At 50.3% G+C, this 14,666-nt stretch overlaps 1 long non-coding RNA gene across 1 annotated transcript; it reads left to right on the forward strand.

The window, feature by feature from the left end:
• Positions 1-11,068: 11,068 nt before the first annotated feature.
• LOC118173685 lies at positions 11,069-13,638 on the forward strand. The gene is made up of 2 exons (XR_004754358.1): positions 11,069-12,898; positions 12,985-13,638. It is a non-coding gene; the product is annotated as an uncharacterized LOC118173685 (long non-coding RNA).
• Positions 13,639-14,666: the final 1,028 nt, after the last annotated feature.

The following is a 14,666-nucleotide window of genomic DNA, read 5'->3' on the forward strand; positions in this document are numbered from 1 at the left end:
AAACACCACCTGAGTCTGAACATAACCACAAGGAAAAAATGGGAACTGTTATCTGCAATACACACCCCCCTCCCAATCAAATTAAAACCCCGGACCAGAGCCTTGTCCAGAAGCAGTGTAAATATCTCAGCAACTCATTACCTTGTTAATTGGATCACTCCAAGCTTTTTGGAACCAGTCTAAAGCACAGGCAAATCCATTAAAAAATGGATTTCTGATTTCTCTATAGCTGTCTCTAGCTTTAGTCCCTTTTCTCTTAAACATTGGCTAGAATAGATTCACCCATTAACTTTTTCCCAACAAAGCGTTTCCTACATTTTTGATGCCTGTCCCTCTTCCTGCCCTCGCGTGTCCTGGGGCCACGATGACAGAGGACCCAGCTGGGGCCCTGGATGCGGGTCTGTTGCCCTCTTTCTGCCTCCACCCCAGGAGGAAACGGGGTGCTGCTGGTGGTTACGGACCCCTGGCATTTCCCTTGCTGTGGGTGCTGTTGGGGCACCCTGGGAGCAATAAACCTCCGGCCAAAATCTGCAGTTCCCCATCCTGCTCCCACAACCTGAGATCTCCCTCATTTGGATGCTCCAAAAGCCAGCACTACCATGTGGATGGGGAACACGTTTGGAGGCACTTTGGGCTGTGCAGTGCACTTGGTTCCTAAAAATCTGAAGGCAGGGGAACCAACACATCGCTGCCATCCCCTGTGCAACCCTTTCAGGAGCTCACTTGCCAAGATACTGAAACATTTTTGCCTGCTGCTTAAGAGCAACAGGGCCAGCGTGTGAGATCGGACACGGCAGTAGCATACGGGGGAGCCATATGCTCCACCAGGAGAGGAGCATACGGCGATTAGGAGAGGGGCCGGTGCCTGGGGCACGGCCGAGGCTGCTGGAGAGGTGGGTGCTGCTCCCTTTGCGGCTCAGCTCATCCCCAGGGACCAGCAGTGCCCTTACTGCGGCTGCTGGAAGGAGGTGACGTTTGTGCACAGCCCATCCTTTGGGCGTAGGGTGCCCCAAATCCTTCTCCAGGACCAAGCAGTCCGGACTTCTCAACGGTCCCCAGGGACCTGCCCCAGGGGCCCTCAAACTTCCACCGCGTCCCCAAGGCAGAGCACAGCCAGCGCCAGGAAAAACGCCTCCCCCTGACTGTACTAAGACCATTTAATGGCCAAGAATCCTTCTCTGCATGGAGGGTCAGGCAGTAAAGCTGTCAAACAGGCAGGGCCAGGGGCTGGTTTGGGATGTAGCAGCACAGAGCGCGTTTTTCCCAGCCGCTGCGGTGGTCGGGGAAGTCCTGGAGGCCCTGCACTGCTTTTCCGGCAGCACACGGCCACATCTGCTGCGAACTGCATCGCTGGCACAGCTGGAGTTAATTTTGACTTTTGAAAGAGTGAAGGAGGATTGTGTTTATATATACATATATATATGCATATAAAAATGTGTATTTTTAAACACAGGAAATCCTGGTCCCTCCCCAGGGCCTAGCTGGATGGGTCGCAAGGCCGAAGGAAGTGCTCTGCAGCAGCGCCCTGCATGCCGAACGCATTGCTGGGGCAGATTTTTGCAAGCCCCCATCTCCTTATGTCCACCCCAGCCCATAAATCACCCCTGTGGCATAGCAGTGATAAAACTCTCTGTATACATCCAGCGTCGTGGTGCTTGACACACGCCCCAGGGTTTCACAGGTGTCCAGTGAAGCTCAGCACACCAAGCCCTGCGCCACTGTGGCTGCTTCGCAATCCGGCAGGCACCACGGAGGGAACCTGGAGTCATCCCCACCTCCTCCCACTTACCTCGATACCTTGCTGGTGGCTGCAGAAGGGAAACAGAAGACGGCACCCCACCAAGACCTGGCGCCACTCTGCAGGACAGCGGTGACACCGCAGTGACATTGCAGGCTCCTCCAGCTACCTCCACCACCAAGTCCTGGCCCTCTCAGCCCCCTCGGATCCAGCTGCATGGAAAAACCTGCAAGATGACAGAGAGACCTCTTATTGCTGCTGTAATTAATCCCTTTGGAATTCAATTAATGAGATCCCTGCTGCAGCTATCAAGCCTCCATCAGGTAGGCAAACAGGCGTGCAAGCCAGGCTGGGTCTGTACAAGCACAAGATAAATATTTCAGTGTGTCCAAGTGGAGCCTGTCCTCCCCATCCTTTGCAGCTCAGCTTTAAAGTGTTGCCCCACCAATGGGAATTTCAGGGCTTTGCTGGTGGTCAGAAGCAGTTGTGCCCCCCTCTCACCCAGCCCAGCTGGAGGACAGCTACTGTGTCCGTGCAGGGCAAGGAGAAGGCTCTGCAGGGTGACGGATTGTCCCCAGTGTGACCGCTGCAGCACGATGGTGACCCCAGTCTGGCACGGTGTGAGGTGTGAATGCAGCATCAGCGCTGCTTGGGACGTGGAAATGGGCTCAGATATGCACTGGTGGCGGCAAATAACAGCCAACACTGGGGCTAGATAATGTCTTATTTTGTATGTTGCCTTTTTTTAGTCTTTTTTCTACAAGCTTGGCCAGGCTGGAAGTGGAGACACTGCTGCTTTCTGAGCTGCTCTCCTAGGATTTTGGAAGTGAGGAGATGAGAGCTCAGTTCAGGCCACCAGCAGCAGGACACCGAATTTCAAACCCCAGCTGCGGTGGGCTCATCAGCTCCCCAGCCAGGCTTGCTTAAAGAGCAGCAGTGCCTGGTTGCCCACCCATCCCCAGTGCCCATGGGGGTCCCGGCGGCCCCACGAGTGCATGGGGATGAGCGAACGGCGCAGCCACGGCTCCAGTCTGGGGACTTCAGCCCAGGGGTGCAGGTGATGGAGCACCCCCCTCCCGGCTGCAGTGCTGGGAAATGCGTCCTCCTGCCACGATGGATATTTCCCATCAGCGAACTCTATTCAAAATGAAACCCATTATGGCAAAGAAAAAAAAAAAAAAAAAAATCACACAAAAAACCCTCTAATGTTTGTACTGCATCAAAATGAATGATGTCACGTGTCCAGGCTGCCTCAGAAAGCACTGAATTGCCAAAAGATGGTGAATGTCTTCAATATTTAGTGAGAGGGACCAGAAGGGAGATGCTAAACCTAGAGACTTTCCAGCTAATGCTTCTGTTGATGCATTTATTTATTTTTTTGTCGAGTAACATCCTCTGTTTTGCACTAAACACACCCTTACTGCACCAGGGACCTTGCAGCAGGTGCTGGCAGCCACTTGCAATGGATGCCTGGGTGTTGCCAGCTCCTGCAGCCCTGCTCCCACCTCGCCATCACTTGCCCAGCACCGCCCTGAAGCCTGGGCTCACCGTGCTCCCTGCAGACGTAGCCTGAGAACCTGACGGCTCCATGTAAACTAAAGCATTAATTACCAAATCCTGTGCAATCCTTGCAGGCAAAGGGAGGGGAACTGGCACTTCTCAGACTTTGCCCTGGGGGATGTTTGAGGTCTGTCCAGCTCTCCCCACCATCGCTCGGTGTCACCAGCCAGGGCACCGCTGTGCAAGTCCCTGCTCAAACCCCGGACAGCCGCTGTGCCAAGAGCCACTGACTGGGGGGCACAGATGCAAAGTGGATGCAAATTCCATCTGTAGCAGCAATTCGGCTGAGATTAGGCAAAGCTTAAATAACGTGCGTTACTTTGGGTGGTTTGACCCCCAGCAGTTGCATTGGAAGACAAGGAAGGTCCTTGGGCAGCAGCAAAATGCCCCTTCCCACCCAAATCGCTGCTCTTGCACCGCGAATCCTCGCAGCAGTTTGTCCAGCCTCTAGCAAAGCACCCCCATCCTGGCCGCGTGAGGAGCGCTGTGCTGTAGGGACAAGCTCGGGGAAAGGTCGGAGGGGTTATTTCTTAAAGATGCCCTTTTGGAACCCAAATTGACTGTTTTTCACATTCTGTTACTTGTATTTTGCAATAGAGGTGGAACGCATCGCTTCCCTGGTGAAACGTCGATTCATTTGTATCGCATCTGGATTTGTAAGAAAATGAGGGTCACGGTGACCCCGCAACCGTTTTGCCAATATTCTGCTCGAGTCATGATGCTTTGACCGAGAGGAAAATCCTGAATGTCCAAAAGAACGCTTACCCTCACAAATCTCTGACCAAGCCTTCCTCATCACCTCCCACCTGCTGCGACCCAACACATTCAAACGCCTCAAAACTTTTTTTTGGGAAAAAAATGAAGTATCAAAGGCTTGGTATCAAGTAAGTATCAAACCTTCCACTCAGAAGCTGCTTTTCAAAATGCATTTTTTCCTAGCTTATAAGAAGTTTTCAGTGCCACCGCCCCACCACCTTTTTTTCTGCCATTCCTGTAAAATATTTAGTGCTTTTTATTCACAAATTTAGAAACAACTTGGCTGATCATCCAGATGAAAACCAGTTTAAAAATTAATTGAAAGCCTTTAAAAATTAATAATTATTTCAGCTAATTAAAGTGACAGCACAATATCTTTTAAACTGTTAACAATTTGGGAGCTGCTGCGTACTTGCTGTTGGCACAGGAGATGATGGGGCCCATGGGCTGAAACATGTTGTCTTCATCGTTTCAGACCCAGAGCAGGTTTTGGGCCCTTCTGCATCGTCTGCTTTGTTATTGACAACATTACCGCATCTATCCAAAAATGGATCTATAACATCATCGTTTTGCTAGAATTTCTTTTGTTCCAGATAATTTAAAATGCTTTCTTGTTGTCCGTAACACATTTGGATATGGATTTTTTTAATGGATACTTTTACTTCTCTCATCAATTGTTCTTTATTTCATAGCATCTGATTTTTAATCACAGCCATTATCTTCCTCCTTTTCCTGATTTGTTACTTATTATCTGCAGCTTGGCTCGCTCTTCTCGCTTCCCTGTTTTGCCAGGATTTGTTGTGGTCTTTTCTTTGTGATCATCATAAATACACTTGTCAAGAAGGAACCGAAACAAAAGGCATTTTTAGCTCTGAGAATTTGAGAAATTTCTGTTTTCCAATAAATCAGTTGGCACAGCTGTAAAAACGTGTGGCGTGTGTGAGAACTGACCAGTGGATTTGGCTTCCAGGGCTTCCGACCATTTACCGTGGCTGGATCAGGCAGGCGATACACAGGGCATCTCTTGTAGCTGCAGAGCCCGTCAGCAGGTGATGCTGTGGATCTTGGCCCGATCTCAGCACCAAAAATCAGCTGGGTGTCCCCGGCAGTGCAGAAGACCCTGTATTTCTGCCATAAATCCCGTGTACCAAAGGCAACTCTCAGAAACACGTGCACGTAGCCCTCCTCATCCTGCTCTGAGCTCAAATTGGAGTTGTCCCAGCTCTCCCATCCCAGGAGTTTCCTGCAGGATTCCTACACAAAGCCTCAAAACCAGAGCTAAAATTAAGAAAAGCAAGCAGTCCCCCCTGGGGTCCAAAGGGAGCCAAGGCACCTTGCTGCATTCCCCAGCTGTTCTCCTGCAGCCCATCCAAGCCCTACTCTTTAATTATGCAAAATACGAAAAAACATTTCTTTTGCCTGGTTCCAGCGTGATCCTTCCCTACCGCTGCTCCCCTGCCTTGATCTTTGCTGCCTTCCTCCTCATCTTTCCTGGTTTCTAGTTTCCTTTCTTTCTTTTCCAGTGGAGGGAACAGATTTGTGAGCAGTATTTAAGTAGCAGGTGAATTATTGATCTGCTCAATGACAAATTGATCGCTTCTGTTGTTTAACACTTTTATTTTCCTCTAAAAATTTCCACGCTCAATTTACTTTTTAGGCCATCACAGATCACCGAGGCGACGTCTCCATAATACTATGGGTATGCAAGGTCCAAGTTATCTTTCCTGGGCTGTGATAGCTCATTGAAGGCTTACGGCTGGTTAAAGTACAAATGGATTGCTTCACCTGCGCACATCATTTTGCACGTCTGCTGAAGTTCCTTCATATTTTACTGTCCACTTGCTCAATATTGAGAATTTCTGCTGCAGCTTTTCACAATTAGCTCTGACTCTTGAGGTGTGTCCAGAAAACTTCATCCCCTGGCTGCTGTCCTCTCCCTCTCCAGGTCACCTCCTGGTGCAGGCAGCACCACGGATGCCTGGTGCCTCTCCTGGCAGCTTTCTTGCATTGCCTCCTTCTGCAATACCTGCACTGTCTCCCCCCCGCCCCGTATCTCCTACGTATTCTCAGTGACACCTTTATCATATTTTTGGGGTTGTTTCCGGGAGGTGGGCTGCTCTGCCATCACTTTTGGGGCCCTTTCCAGTGTTATTCCATTTTCCACATCCAGGCTCTGCTCCCGCACCTTGATGCTCCCCAGTCCTGCAGAGCTCTTGCTGCTGGGGTGATGGAAGAAGAGGGTCAATTAATGGATTTTTATACCTTGGAAAGCTGCTTATCAAAAAGAAAAAAAAAGTTATTCTCTTTTATCGTAGTTTTACGCTTAATTTGCCATCTTGTGCTCTTTTTTATTTTCCTCATTTGGACGAGACTTCCACTGTCTGAAGGATACTGTTTTACCTCTGACAGCCTCCTTCAGTCTGATCTTTAATGAGAACAGCTAATTTTTTGCCCTTTTAAAGTCTCTTTTGATAATTGTATAGATTTGGTCTCATCATCTAATAGAAGATCTTTAAACAATGTCTATGTCCCCTGGAAGAATTTTACCCTTTTGGCATCTGCTTTTAATTTCTTTTTAACAAGCTGCACTACTTTTTTTTTTTTTTTTTTTTTTTTTTTTTTTTTTAATTCCTACAATGCTACTGACTTTAAGTACGTTATGGGCACTTTTAGAGCGACTCTCCAATAATAACATGTTAAATTAGCCCTGTGGCCTGCTCAGGACTGAATCTAGCATTGCTTCTCCTAGCTGGCCTGGGAGGGAGTTATTTTCTATGTGGTCTCCAGACATTTACCTATTTTTCTCTGGGAGTATTTGAAGCCCCCAGTATGGGGCTGCTTTGCCCCATGGTCTTTCTGATGGCTTCCACGGTGAAGAGTCATCCGGTCGAGCGGCCGATGATGTAACCGCAACCTTTCACAAAGGCACCGAGTTTAAACCCATAGAGAGCCTTTTTTTAAAAAAAACATATATTTTTTAAATTTTTATTTTTAACATTTACTGATTGTTACCTTGTTCTGCACTAATGTTTCCTTAATATTGACCCGCTCTACCCCTTGCCCCACGTGCACATGTTTTCTGCCCTGGGCCATCGTGCCTGGCTGTGGGCGCTGTGATGCTCACCCTGTCCGCCTGCATTTCACAGAAAACCCCTGGTTTGGGATGAAACCTTGGTAGTGTCCTGCACTGGCCTTTTAGCCAGACCCAAGGGACACCCCGATCTCACTTGCCCCAGATGAAGCTCTGGCTGTCGCCCACTTCGGCTTGAGTTCCTGATGATGGGCACATCCCAGCTTCAGGTGTGATGCCAGATAAATCTGAATGAGAAGAGGATACAACATAGTATGAGTTTCACTCTAGTGACAGCAAGCTTATATTACTGATTTCAGAAATTAAGTACATAGTTAAGCACTCAGCCACGCTGGTCCCATCCACAGCAAGCCATGCTGGTGGCCCTGCTGTCCCCATCACAGAGGGGAGCTGAGGGGCTTCGGAGGTTCCAGGCACCACCTCAGACCCCAGAGCAGCAGCCGTGGGCTATGTCAGTGCTCCGAGCAGGTCTCACCTCTCTTTGTGATGCCCAGAAGGACATCCTGGTGGTGGCACAGGTCTGTTCGCTCCACCAGCCACCTCCACAGCTGGGCTGCGACCTCTTTTGTGGCAACCCGGAGCTTCTATTATTCATTGAGTGTTATTCCAGATAAACGAGGCAGTGTTAAAAAGCAATTAAAATCCTCAGGTTGTGCATTAAAAAAAAAAAAAAAAAGTAATTTAAAACTGTTTAAAAACGTTTTTGACATTTTCTAAATTAATAATCAGACCCTTCCTCCCCACTTCTCAGAGTTCATAAAATTTAATAAGGGCTACCGTTTTAAGGAAATATTTTAAACTATGCCCCCCCCCCCCGGGGGGTTTTGTTTTAGGGGGATTTTTTTCAGGTGTCTCTACAACTGTGTCTTGCCATTGTGCTCCATGACCAGCAACATCATCTGCAATGCCCACCACGGGCCCTGGCTTCTGGAGCCGGTGCCACAGGAAGGGGGGCTGCGGAAATCCCTCGATGCTATCCCCTCTCCCATGTTTTAGGTGGAATGCAGGATTATTTCCAGGTCTCACCATTTCCACTGAGCTTTTTTATCACTGGGAAAAGCTGTCAAGAGCATTCAGGTGTGGGGGAGAGGAGGAAATGGTGATGGTTGTATTGCAGGTGTGCTAAGGGGAGCAGAATGGCTGCACTTTTTTCCCCCCATTCTTTTTGTGATCTCTCAGGCCATGAGCCCATGGAAGAGCAAACTGCAGCAAACTGCAAAAAATACAGAAGGAAAAGCACAAAGCTTCAACACAGTCCCTAAGGGGAGCCAGGCTCACATGAACCCACCAACTTCCCTCCAGGTGAAAGGGGACAACGCTTCTGGGCCTTTCCAAATTTCCCTTTTAACTGCAAAGCCTTCTTATTCCTCCGCAGCTGTCATGGTTGCATTTCTCCCGTTTGTGCCTTGAGCATCACTTCTCTTCCTCTGCACCTGGAGCAGTAAACGCTGCTGACGGCAGCCCTGGTTGGAGGCTGAGGATGGAGACGGCGTGGCTACGGCCGCCTGTTTGCTTGTCTCTCTGCAATCTCCTGCCGCAGGCTCCAGAGGCTTCTGTTTGCACGGCACAGGCTCAGACCCTGGGCTTTAAGGATAAGGCAGATTTTCTTCTGATTAAAGACTTTGGTAAGATTAAAGACACACAGCCGAGGCCCAAGTCAAAGCTGCAAAGCAAAGATCATTCAGCAACTTTTCAGTTGTTTTTCTTTTTGGTCACTTTTCTTGTGTTTTTAAACATGCAAACTGGAAAAGACAATAACCTGCAGCCCCTGGTCCTGCCTGGGTCTGGCTGTCCCAGTCTGTCCCCACTTTCTCTGCTCTCCCCCTTCCCAGCACTTGTCCCTGTCCCTCAGGTACAAACCTCCCCATCCTCCTCCACGTCCTCAGCCTGGACAAAAGCAAAGGGTTCTCCACCTCCCTGGAAAGGGATTTTTCCCCAGGACTTTGGGCAAAGCACGGTCTTCTCACGTAGCTACGTGGTTGGACAAGCAGGACAAGACACTTCCACCATCTCCAAAGCCAGGGACATGGGTAGAGGTTGGGGTGATGCCTGTGGAGGCCGGGGACATCAAACTCTGCCTCTCCCTCCCCTCCTTGTGCCCACAGGGCATGGGACCATTTGGTAGCATCTCCCCAAAAGCTGCACCGTTGTCCCCAGAAGTGCTTTGCGGGTTCTCCAGCAAAACACAGCACGTGCCCAGGAAGATGTTTCCAGTCGCCTGTTTCTCCTTTTCTCCTTTCTCACCTTTTGCAGAACTTGTCCAACAAGCCTCCTGGCTCCACGTCCCCTGTCCTACCAGAGCCCTACAGGACCCTGCTGTGGGACAGACCGAGCGTCCTCCTCTCCTGCTGGCTTTGTGTCCCCGCGTGGTGTTGCCTGAATAACCAGGAGGCATCCGAGCAACACCTCCATTCCCCAAGCTGGAAATATTCACTCTGAAATAAAAAGAGTTCCTGAGCAGAAAGAAAAAGGGTTTAGGAACAGCTTCCCCACCACTGCCTCCTCGCTTCCAGTCCTTCCTTCCAGACAAAACCCCGCCGAGCTGCAGCCTGGTGCTGGGCCGTTTGTCCTTCCCTCGCCCCGTCCCTGCGCCGCGGACCCCAGCTCGCCTCCTCCTCGCCTCCTCCTCCGGAGGCACCCGCCCGGCTCCGCCGCCCTTAACAGAGAAACCTGACACACGCCGAGAGCGCACGCAGATCAAACAGATGCTGCCTGTCACAGAGCTTAAAGCCTAATTACAGGAGATTACAGAAACTATTTATAAATATTTATACCCATTTAAATATATTTATAAATGTATCAGGATTGGATAAAAGTGTATATTGTTATTTTAGCTTAAGACAGCCGAATATCACTTATACAATGCTCATACAGTAATCATATATTTGTATTAATCTTCTTTTTGATTAACATGGACAGCAGCTGTTAACATTTGAATTGCTGTTAATACAAAGTAGGTTGGCACCAATATGCTAAGGAGAACGAGTGGTAGACACTAAGACGTCTGGAGGCAACAGAGCAAATACATCAGAGCAGAAAACTCTTCCCTGTCACAGGCTGGGTAGAAATCCTCCCAGTTCACCAGCAAGGAGACTGGGAATATATAGCGAGGGTTATGAATCTTGTGTGGTCGATCTGCTGAGTTATTGTGGCAATGTGCTGCCTGCCTTCCCCATCATCCGCTCGCATCGCGCCTGCGAGCACCCACGGCAGCGGCGCAGCTCCCACCTCCCGAGGGCTCCCTGAGTGTGCCAGCTCTCACAGTGCCCAAACACGGCTCTTGTGGCACCCAGGGGCTGTGTGTCCTCGCAGCTTGATGCTCCTGTGCTCACGCTGGAAGCTGTGGAGTGAGATGTCCTTGGGCACAGCCAGGCGCACGGCCGGGCTGTGCTTCTTGCACCGCAGCGGCTTTGTTCCTCCATCAGGTGCTGGGAAAGGCTCTGTTTGGAAAGCCAGGTCCCAGACTGACACATTTCCATGAGCTGTGTGAAATCCAGAAGGTGGGAGAGGAGCCAGCCCTTTCCTGGTGCTCTCGCCGGAAGCATGGTGAGGACGACCAAGCCCTCCCTTAGCTTGCTACCTGCAGGCGCACACTGAGGACGTGGCTGGCGGGCCACCAGCAGCGAGCTCTGGACTGGGCCCGTGCTGGCCGTTGGGTGGCTCGGGATGGACGTGGGCACACTGAAGGGGAAGGGTGAGGGAAGCACGGGGCTGTCTCATAAAAGATGTGAGATAACGTTGGGAAGGCCTGGAGCAGCAGCTGTGCGCCCAGCGAGGCGCTCACCGTGCCACCAGCTCCTGATCCACAGCTGGACCTCCTCCGCCAGCCCCCGTCCCCATGGAGAGGTGCTGCCAGCCCATTCCTGGCTCCTTCCAACCTCTTTTTTTTTTTTTTTTTTCTTCTTTTCCCCCTCGGGAGGAGACAAAGCAGGAAGCTCATTCCCTGCTCCCGGAGGAGCGGTTTTGAGCAGGACAATCCCTTTGGTCAGGCATCAAACACCAGCATGCGAGCCATCTGCTTCTCTGACTGAAACACCCAACGAAAAGCTGCTGGATTGAAAAAGGATATTAATCTGAAAAGCGTACAACAAAGCGACTGCAGGGTGTTCCCCCCCCCCCCCCCCTCGAGCCAGAGCGAGCGAGGAAAGCTGATTACCATGACACACAGGAGCCCTGATCTAATATTCCACTTCAAGATTTGCAAATAATGTGCCCATTAACATTCATTAGCTCTTTAAATAATACCTGCCAGACCTTCCAGGCAAGGAGGAAAGGCCCCTGCGCCCAGAAATCAATCACGCAACAGCCTCTAATTGTGCCTTTTCCACATTTACGCAAAGTTGCAATAAAAACAGGGCCAGGGCAATTGCAGAGCTGAAGCTGCCGCTGCTGCTCGTGTGCAGAGCTGCACAGAGATGACCGTCCTGCTCCCGGCTGCAGGATGAGGATCTTTGCTAATTAGTGGGCTTCTCCCCGCAGGGATGTGTCACGCCAGCCTTCCACCACCCGAAAGAGCTCCTGTCCTCCAGCTCCTCGGGGCAGCCTGCTGAGATGAGCGCGGTGGCGTGGCCCAGGAGAGGACACTTTCTCTGGAGCTCTGCGGAGCCCCAGAGCTGATGCTGATGCAGAAAAGTTTGAAGGGCCGTCCTGCTGCCCCAGGTGGATAACACCTGAAAAGAGATGGAAAACTGACGGCTTGAGGTCAAACTGTGATACCACCTACGAACACCATCGCTCTCAATTTATCACCCTATGGCATCACCTGGACCCTTTGCATTCCCTCCAGAAGGGGCAGAGCCTCTGCTGAAGGCAAATGGGGAGTAGTTGCATCTAGAAAGTGAGACCAATCCCCAAATTCTGCCTTCTTCTGCTCTACTCACTGAGCTATAGAGCGTTTCCTCATCCTTCAGCTCTTCCTGCCTGAGGATTTCTGCTGGCACCCACGGGAAGGTGATCTGCTCCCAGCCCAAAGCTCTGCGAGTTGTTTGCACCCCAAAGAAATGGGAATTTTGGACTGGGCATCCCTTGGGGGCATGGGACAGAGCAGCCGAGGTTTGCCATTGGAAGGAGACTTTCACAAAGGCCCCTAGGTGTTCCTAGGCAAGACAGGAGACACGCTCTAACCCTCGTGTGCAGCCGTCCGGATCCCTGGGGTGAGCAGGGTCAGCCCCCGGCAGGTGCAGCAGCTTTCTGGGTTAGCCACCATCGGCACACTGTCACCCCGCCAGCACTCCGTGAGCAAAGCTGGGCACTATAACCTCAAATTAGCTGTCGGAGCAAGCTCATTCTGGATTTGCCTGGTGCTTCAGTGCTTTAAAAAAGAGATACATGTACGAGACCAGATGAGTAGGTCCCTTCGCAGAAGGCCACGAGCAAGCCTAGAGGCGTCAGAGGGTCTGTAGCACATCTTCACGTTGCTTAGGAAATGGCTCAGCGTTGTCCCAGATGTTACAGTCAAAGCAAAATTCCTGTCTGGGAAAAGCAATGCCTTCCTTGTGTAGCAGGGAGACAGCTGAGCACTGTTACAGATGCATTGAATCAGCCCAAAATGAGTTTAACGGAGGAGTTAATAGACAACCTAATTAGTGACTTGTCTGTGGTCTAACTAGCCAGGTCAGGGAAGGGCACTGAAAGAAAAGTGATGGATTCTGCAAAGGGTCTGCACATCCGCAGGATTAACGAAAACTGTGCTGCCCATATGAGAATGTTCTCGATCAACAAGAGGAATGGAGGAATTTTTTCAAAGTGTGAAGGTGAGATACAAAGAGAAATAGGGGACAAGTTATTTTTTAATGTGCAAATGATAACAGCGCATGCATAAGTATCTCTCTCTCAGTAGATATTGCAAAGAAATGCAAAAGCAAAATGAGTTTGAGCGTACTTAAAGGGCAGTGATCTGATGAAGATGAGAAATGCAGAGTTAATGTTCTCTCTTGGATTTCTTCACAAATTTACCGAGCAAGATTTCCCCAGACTTCTTCACATCCCTGGAAACAAGGAAAAGGGAATTTCCAGCAGCAGAGTGAAGTGGAGGATGTTAGCATCATGCCGTGATGGGTAAAACAAACAGGGACCACCACTGGTGATGCAGGAAAGGGAGAGCAGGGAGAGCATCCTTCCCCACCCTGAGCTCGGCTCTGCTCCCGCTGCGCCCAGGTCCCCAGCTCAGTGCCCCGCAGCCGTTCCCTCCTCAGACCTGCTCTGCCTTACTCCTGAGAATGCCCTCGGAGCCGTCCTGCTATCTCTCACCAGCTCCTATCTAATTTATCCCGCCAGCTACCAAAAACTTATTTAATCTAAAGCTCCTGTAAAAAGGAAAAAAAAAAAAAAAAACAACTGTTTTGTGCTACGTCCTCTCCATCCCCTCATCCGATGCCTGTGTGAACATGGATAAAATCACTATTTAATAGCGCTGGTCAAGCCCTGCTGCTTGTTCAGGAAACCTGCTGGCAGCGTGTTTGGATCAGCTATTAAAAGTTTGTATGAAACTTGTGAGCATCTTGTAGTCCTCGAGGAAGGATGGAAGCATCTGTACGGCAGGGACAGCCCAAGAGGGGCCTGCATCCACCTTACACCAGTGCTGCACAGGAGAACACCACGGAGATCAGGATTCACCCAGCCAGATGGTGGGGCTCCCATCGGGGGGGCCTCCTGGGCTCCTCTCATAATCGGAGGAGATAAACCAAAGGCTCTGGGGCTGTGGGGCTCTCTCTGTCCATGACCCAGCTCTTCTGAAAGCAGAGAGGGGCTGGGTGGGGACCCTGCGTGCACCCAGCCCCTGGCTGCTGCCCGTGGGGCTTGCTCGTACCTGTGGGGCTTCCTGGAGCCATGGTGGAACCAAGGCAAAGTGGGTCACGGAGAACAGATGAAGACATCTCTCCAACATCTCTCTGAAGGTGGCAAAAGCACAGCCTGGATGAGTTTCAGGAGGGTTAAATTTATCCTAGAACAGTTTTCAGCTGTCTTCCCCTGCAATCCCTCCCCAAGGTTTTTTTTTTTTTTTTTTCCTATCCCTTTTGCAGTCCCTGAATCATCAGCCTCTAATTATTGCCTGCAGATAAACATACACTTCTCCCTGGAAGAAGTCCATATTTTTTTTTAAAACCTAAAATTGAGGGCAGTTAGCAGATGCTTGGGTAGTGTGAACGCCTGCAATACATTATTAAAACAAGCTCTCACCCCTCTGCTTTGAGACAGTTGACACTGCTTTCTGTAACACTTAGGCTTTTTGGGAAGTTTTTGTAATCCCAGGCAGATAACAATCTTCAGTCTGAGGAATGTCAGACCGTGTAATTTAACGGCCCTTTCTGGCACTAAAATCAGGGAGTCAATGAAGATTTCTATGCAGTGCATAGCCTCAGCTAAACGCTCCTGCAGCCATTTAAAGCAGGAGTGGAAGCGCAGAGACATAAGGGAGCCCTTTCCAATTTCACAATTACATCCTGTCACTTGCGCTGGGTCCCCTGGGAACATTTAGTGATGCTGGAAACTCGGGGCCCAGGGCGGCAGAACCCTACTCCT

The sequence above is a fragment of the Oxyura jamaicensis genome, chromosome 13 (genome assembly GCF_011077185.1).
Source record: "Oxyura jamaicensis isolate SHBP4307 breed ruddy duck chromosome 13, BPBGC_Ojam_1.0, whole genome shotgun sequence".
Classification (NCBI taxonomy): Eukaryota; Metazoa; Chordata; class Aves; order Anseriformes; family Anatidae; genus Oxyura; species Oxyura jamaicensis.